At 40.0% G+C, this 8067-nt stretch overlaps 1 protein-coding gene across 1 annotated transcript in view; it reads right to left on the bottom strand.

The window, feature by feature from the left end:
- Positions 1-1983: 1983 nt before the first annotated feature.
- The window catches only part of kcna4 (potassium voltage-gated channel, shaker-related subfamily, member 4), a 47815-nt gene continuing 41731 nt past the window's right edge, over positions 1984-8067 (bottom strand). Inside the window, exon 3 of the mRNA XM_019886536.1 lies at positions 1984-3693. The gene's annotated coding sequence lies outside the window, so the exon portion shown is untranslated. The remainder of the gene's footprint in view (positions 3694-8067) is intronic.

The raw sequence follows: 8067 nt of genomic DNA, 5'->3' as shown, positions 1-8067 counted from the left end.
ATTTGAGTTCGTTGTTTTGCTTTCACGAGCGTAGCCACATTGAGGCACTAACACTAGTAACAGTAACACCCCTCCCTTCGCATTCTCATGGCCTCACCATATCTCGGAGATTTCGAAAATTTTGTCATGAACGGAAGCCACAAAGGGTTCACGTGTGCACACAAAAGGCAGATTAATCAATGAATGTCGAGTATTTGAATAGCGTTTTATGTAAACTAATTCATGTGTGATCGGCCAGGTATGGCCCCAGCGCAATGTTCAAACATGTAGACAGGCAAGCTGACATACGTGCAATCGACGGAACACGCTCAAGTTGTCATGGCTTGAGGAAAAGGACTTGAATGGAGATTTTTTTTGTCTGTCTATATTATTTTTTTGATATATATATATATATATATATATATATATTTTTTTTTTCCCCAGGAATTTTCAGGAAAGTCCACTTTCATCTCTGGTACATGAGCGCAAAGCCCTGCAGTCAAATATGTATATATTCAGATATCCGGTATTATATACTGTACTGTACTACATTAGCCCTGAAAAATATGACTCTCAATATTTGGTTGAATATTCTACAGCTCAAAAGACCGATTTGAAGTGCAATTTGCCAGAGTAATTGTTAGAGGATGAATTATTCATTGTAATGTATTTAGTGTGCATGTTTGATGAAGTTGGAATATCCGTATGTGACAAAATCAAGGCAGGTATTGATCCTCGTGTGGAAAATATGACTCGACCTTGTGTTAATATGTCAGCATATCAACCGGTCACATATTGTCACTATGATCTTGCAGTGTGACGGGTGAAATTAGTAGTGTGTGGATGCTCTTACTTGATTCAAGTCCTAACACGACCACATTTGCAATGTTTCCTGAAGCACTGTCTTTGAAACATCCACGGTAAGCACAAACTATGACCATTTTTCTCTGATCACTCTTTCACTCTTTTTCATTTTTTAATCTCAATGACATGTCAGCATGGATAATATGCTGTAACTCCGGAATAGGACCTTTTCTAATTAGTTGCGTGAGTCTTTCAATCGGCTCTAAAATGTTGATTAATGTTGCACTACTCTGATGTGCCGACAAAAGCAGATTTCAGGGACCGTGTCACGGCTAGTTGACATAACTGCAGCCTCAAACCACGTTCATTACTTTAATTAGTAGCCCGCTTGAGGAAGTGGGTCAGAGACGGTCCGGTTAAACGGTTTCCTTTCCTTCTCTTCTGATGCCGTTTGATGCGGGGTGACGGGAGGTGTTGACTTCAACGCCATCAAAGCTCCCTCTCATTTGCCAGAAAGACACAATCAAGTGGGTAAGAGTGAGTAAGATACAAGGATGTCTCATCAGGAAACACTGTCCAGGTCGGGAAGACTTCACTATTTGATGCAAACGTTGGCCTTATGCTGACATGTTAAAAAAATAAATGTATAAAACAAAAACATTTTGTGCAAATGCTGTGTTCAAGACCGCTAGGATGTTGGAAATTTCTCCTCTTGGAAATGACAAGGTCCAACCTCAATTGTGGTGAATTCTTTCTAAGAGAATACGAACGGATAGATGATTGTGAATTGGGCGTTTCTGCATCTCTTCCGATCTTCCGAACGACTTCAAGCAGTGTTCTAATTCACTTTGCATAATCGGAGGTCAGAAATGTCCAACTATGGGAAAGAAGCATATGCAAATAATTGTCCTAATAATTTACACAGTACGTAATGCTGTTTGTATTTCCCAAAAATGTCACACTTTTTTTCCTCACAATATTATCAAATTAAATGTCTGCTTAGTTGATTGATATTGTCATATCATAAAGGGCTTACAGTGCACATGATTCAAGAGTTGACAAAGAAAAGACTATATCTAATCTCATTGTCGTCGACATTTCGGAGCTACATCAACAGGATTTAGATTCTCCTCACTTGTAGCATGACACCATTTGTTCACTTGATCGCTTAAATACTTTTCCTATGCTATTTTTTTTTTGTTTTTTGTTCCAAACAAGAAACGACTCTGTCAATTTTAATCCAGAGACTCTGCTGTTAAATCAACTGAAGTGACAAGATAAACAGTCACTCTATTTTCCAATAAAAAAAAAACATCCTCCTTGTAGGGTAATTTACAACAACAACCACTGACATCAATTGTAAAACTAGTGTGGCTATCCTGTATGGTTACAAGTTTTTATGACACTCTGGAAACACCAGGAACATTCAGTGAGTAGCCCCCCCAAACGAGATACAAGCACTGAGGTAATTACAGATAGAAATTGTTCAAATAAAGACTAGTAGTGTTTACTTTGGATTTTCTGTAAAGGTGAAAAGATATTGGGCTCCAAATCCAGTTTTTTTTTAAGTGCCAGTATAATTAACACGGTATGTAAAAGAAAACCAAATAGAAGAAGTTCAGAATGCAAAACAGGCATGTGAGTGAATAACATCAGAGTGCTAAGAGACAATTCAATTCCTCAGTGCCCAAACAACATTAGTAATCTTGTGTTTTCAAATAATAGCTTTTTGATGGGCGATGCTTTAAAAAAAAAAGAAAAAAAAAAGACAAATTTTTGAAAAAGAAATTGGGCGTGTCAGAGCAGCATTCACAACAATATGAGCAACGTGATTGTATCATCGAGGGCAAAACAAACACAGATGACGATTGTGATCGATGGCTCGTATAACAGTCAAATAAAGTTTTGAAAGTCTCAAACGACTGCAACACTTCTCAGGGCGCACAAGTATAAACGTCGGCTATGTACATTGTCTCCTAGTCGGTGTGCATCTAGAACACAACATCTGAGCACAACATACAATAAATTCGGGGTTTCACCTTTGGTTATGTATTCAGCAAGGCTAGGTTTAAAAAAATAGAGAACACACGTTCATGTTACTTTGCATACACTTAAAAGTGGAAACAAGTCAACAAAGCAGCTGGTCCGTTTGTTGTTTTCATCTGAGAGCAACCTAAGGTGTAGTGTCTTTTCAGAGAGGGAATCTTGGCTAGAGTACTGTAGAGTTCCATCCATCATCTGGGACGGCAGCTGTGCGACAGATATTTATGGTCGGGTTTATGTGCCTGACATCTTTGTTTTAGTGAAAGTGGATGTTAATGCGCTCGACGACGTGACGCCGATGCATCTTCCGGCCTTAGAAACTATTTATCAATGAGAGTTGTAACGTTAGGACACAACTTGGGCGAGGGGAAAACTTTGTTGCCAGCTTTTGAGCGACTCAAGTCAGCCTTGTTTGGATGACAGTACCAAAGAAGAGCAAGACAGTAAGTCGCACGGCCGGCCGCACGTAGGCAGAGCAAAAAACTTGCCATTTTCACATTAAAACCAAATACTATTCTCTCCCATGTTAAAATGTTCACACCTTTTGCTTACGAGACATTTTTTTTCCACGTGTTAAGAAAACATCGTAGTCTAAGTCTCACAACGTCGCTTCGTACATCTGTAAATGTGTGGTAATTAAGGCAATCATTCTGGGCCACGGTTTATTCATTGACTCAACCCTGCAGGGTTTGTTTACCTATTTCAGAAAGCAGCGGTTCCACCCCCACATGCGCCCCTTGTTGTTGAGTCCCCTCCAGCTGTTGTTCTTCTTCAGTGTCCGCTCTTAGCCACCATCGCGGTCACAATGCTGTGTTGGTTCCCTGCCACTTCCAGAGATGCTGGGTTTACGCCCTGAAACTGGCAGAGCTGCAACACACACACACACACACACACACACACACACACACACACACACACACACACACACACACACACACACACGCAGACAAAGAGGAAATGACACAGACAAACAGGAAATGGGGTTTGAAATAGATTCAAAATACGAACAGTCTTGCGACAATTATGCCCCAGGTTATGCCTCGGCTTTCAGCTTCACGTCACCATCGCTCTCATTAGCTGCCAGCTCACACGTGAGCATTGAGGGAGCTTGAAATTCAAATCATTGTTTGAGGGCTGAGAAAACACGCCTTTAAAAACAGAGCGTGTGACGCTTTCTAAAAGGGTGGGATAGTCTTGGTTTTTAATACACCCTAACACTTTTGAAATACCATTCATCCATCAATTTTCTAATCCGCTCATCCTCACAAGGGTCGCGGGCGTGCTGGAGCCTATCCCAGCTGTCTTCGGGCAGTAGGCGGGGGACACCCTGAACCAGTTGCCAGCCAATCGTGGGGCACACATAGACTAACAACCATTCACACTCACAATCACATCTAAGGACAATTTAGGCTGTTCAGATAACCTACGGTGCATGTTTTTGGAATGTGGCAGGAAACCGGATAACCCGGAGAAAACCCACGCAGGCACGGGGAGAACATGAAAACTCCACATAGGGAGGCCGGAGCCGGAATCAAACTCTGCACCTCAGCACTGCAAGTCTCACGTGCTAACGGTTAGCTGGTAGACTGGTTAGCAGCTAACCAGTCTACCAGCTTTTTTTTACCGGCCTTTTGAAATACCGCTGAAATCAATATGATGGCATTGCAAAAATACAAACACTTTGCTACAATATTTTATGTGATGGATTAATAGGTGTTACTCCTACTTCCTCCATTCTTTGTCTTTTGTCAGAATTTACAAATAATTTTTTGGGGCTGTACCAAAAGATGTCTGTCTCGCCTAGTAGGATGTCTTAGTTTTGTTAGTTTGTTTGTTTGTTTTGTATTTTGTGTGTGTGTGTGTGTGTGTGTGTGTGTGTGTGTGTGTGTGTGTGTGTGTGTGTGTTTTCACAAAGGTACAAGTGATGACAGGCAAGTAACAAAAAAGTAGTCGCAACCGTCAAAGGTAATTTTGTTCCACGTTAATGTTAATTGTCAGAATGTCCATTAGCTATTATTAAACTTCTAAGCGGTACACACTTCACACAGATGTGAACAAAAAATAAACAAGAATACATCTTGACTTTGTATTTCTAAGTATCGTGAATCGAATTGTTCGAGAGTTTCATTCAAGTAATGTTAACATTGACAGCTGCAGAAAATTAAACATTCATCGTGGTTTTGTTTGAATATACGTTCTATATCGAGTGACATCACACTTTTGCGTGTGGAGAAGCTGAATGAACTTTATCACATCTTGCGCCAATGTAGAATGTGAAAGGTATAAGGAGTCAGGTAAGAGGCTGAAATAAAGTGCTGCAATTATTGATGCGGTCAATCGACATATATTAATGTACAGGCGGGTCATTGTTTCACTCATTAACCTGCTGATGCCAAACTAAAGCCAAAATTACAGTAAATACTTGTATGAAAACTGTCCTATGCCATGGCTGTAAAATAATCCAAAACAAAACGGGTGAAAAAATACAAGTTCTAGTGCCGCATGACAATTTTTTTTTTCTCGCGCCAATGCACAAACTAGTACTTCGCGCATGATGCGTACACTCAAATCGAATGCTGGTACCATCACCCTGTACAGAAAAGTATCGGCTTGTAGTCCTGCCATTTAATAAATGAGTACTTAAGCAGCAAATACAATCATAGCCATAAATAAAGCTGTTGTGCTTTCTTGAGTTTTAGAAGAAACATGAAAGATTGGACAGAGCTTTAAAAAGCACAACATGTTTGCTCCCAAAAATACTGAATCAGTTGGAAAAAAAAAAAAAAAACAACAACAACAGAGACTTAATTGGCTCTCTGTAGTTGTCTTTATAAGATTGAATTTGCTCGTTATTTCTTTATCGAGCGTTTCTGTTCCTTGGACTTGCGTTTAGGATGACCGTATCGAAGAATCGCTCCATTTAAGAGGTTTGTGCCTATTAAAATACAGACTATAAAGAGGATTATGCGGCCTCTAAATAGAGCAGCTGTACAATTCTCCACCTCAATAGTTTGAGGATTTCCACATAGTCTCAGAGGAGCTGGAAAACATTTTGTATGCAATCATAGCCGCAGTAGCAACAAGACAATTAGCACTACATACGGAGCCTTTACCTAATTCCCCGAGTAGGATTTAACTGCAGAAGCAGTGTTTGTTCTGGTTGCTCTCTTTGTCCCTGCCACTTGGAAGATTTAACCAATGTTTTTATATATGATCAATTCTAATCCAGTGCTATTTCCATTTTAAAATGTACATCTCACACCGATTGCAAACAACATTCTTCCCATTTTTGGAAGAGGTTCTTTCAGTTTCTGATAGCAAACGCCCCACAGATGTGAGTTTACAGTCTAATATCATGACGACACATTGTGCGTATTAGTTTTTCTAAAGCGTGCCCTTTAAAAATGAAAATGAGTCGTTTGTTGTTTCCTTTGGCGCAAGGAAATGATTTGAAGGGGGCAGCATCTGGCACATTTCAAATGTCTACCAAATGTGACAGATTGCTAGCCAAAATGTTCTCATTAAAGATTTTGCACCTTATTTTAGTGTCATGTTCACAATCTGTTGGCGTTCTTTGTTGTGAAACACATCAGCTCTTCAGAAGATTCATTTTAGTTTGTTTCAGATCTCACTTCAATGCTCTCAATGCGTGGTGTGAATTTCATCTGTGATTGCTTTCATTTACAGGGTGTGAAACAAATCCGATGTATATCGTATACACGCCAATACGAGTGTAAACAGGCAGATTGTAACATCTTTTGTACATATGTATAAAAAAAAAATGTCTGCCCGAGTAATGTACATAAACATATAAAACAACATTCAATACTACCCGCTGTAAATACAAACTATATCATGAGAAGACCATTAAATATGATGTAAAAATGCTACATCAGAAGAAAACAAAATAAACAAAAATGCCAAAGAAATGCTAAAAGTGGCCACCGGATTAATGCCAAGGTAAAATTTCATAATGTCATCACTTGGTGATGCTTGTGGAGTTATTTACCCGCAATTTGGGCGTCTGCACATGTAGGCTGCATTACGTCAATTTTACTTAATTTAGACAGATATGTGTCACTTGAATTGTACATGGAACCATTTTGGGGGTGGGGGGTGGGGGGGGGGGATACGAGCATTCCATTTGAATTGGGTGTTTGGTTCTGCAGCTTAAATGAAGTTATGTCACATTCCAAAAACCAGGGTGATTGAAAACTCGGAATTGTCTCTATTGTCACTTCTAATTAAAATAAGAGTGTTAAGTCATAGTTTGACAAAGCCTTTCACATCTCCTCATGATGCTGCCCCCCTTTGTGCAAATCAGCTACATTCTTAGTTAGATATATCATTCAATTCTACCCCTGAAATGAAATTAGTAATACAGTTAATAACAGTACTGTATTTGGTTCAGTTCTTTGTGCTTTTTTTGGGGGGGGGGGGGCGGGCGGGGACTCCATGAAATGATGATATTTGAAAGTACAGTAAGTGTGTCTAGCTTTATAGTTGACCTGCAATTGACTAGCAAACCATCCAAGCTCTACCCTGCTTCTGGTCCAACTCAGCTGGGATTGTCTGCAGCTCATGCATTTGCATGTATTGTAGACTATACATGCAATTGCCTCCATACCGACAAAACGTTTTGGTGTAACCGATTCTGACACACAGCTTCAAGATTGTACCAGAGTGGGTTGTCTCATTAGTATTCTTTGCTGTTCATTTCTAGCTCCCTCCCGGAGGCTGTCAGGTTACCACGTTTCACTACACTTGCACTTCTAGCCATTCAGTAAGATGTTGAACAGGGTTAGGGTCAGCCCACAGAATTTTAGCACCCAGTCTGCGAAGGTTCATTTTGGCTTGTCATGTGTGCTAGTTTATTATTAAAGAAAGTCACTTATGGGTTGAGGTTCAAACCCACTACCTTCAAAGTCTGGCATGACAGAATTTTTGTTCGTCTTGCCACATAGTGTGATATGTCCTACATCGTCCTTTGATCTGTTCTTCGGCATTGACCAATAGGAAGACAGTGCCCTCCTACTTATGATGAGAGACAATATACACCACAAAAAGCGACTTGACCAAAAGGGAAAATATTGGAACGTATACATTGCATTTCAATTTGCTAACTGCTACGTTTGCTAACTGCAAAGCTACTAGCCGATTACCAAACGTGGTGTCCTTATACAAATGCGTTTCTTCAAGTTCTTGGAGAATACACAATCAGTTCATACAGCCCTGTGCCCA

The sequence above is a fragment of the Hippocampus comes genome, unplaced genomic scaffold, assembly GCF_001891065.2.
Source record: "Hippocampus comes isolate QL1 unplaced genomic scaffold, H_comes_QL1_v1.1 scaffold261, whole genome shotgun sequence".
Classification (NCBI taxonomy): domain Eukaryota; kingdom Metazoa; phylum Chordata; class Actinopteri; order Syngnathiformes; family Syngnathidae; genus Hippocampus; species Hippocampus comes.
This window is presented reverse-complemented; position numbering and strand designations above follow the sequence as displayed.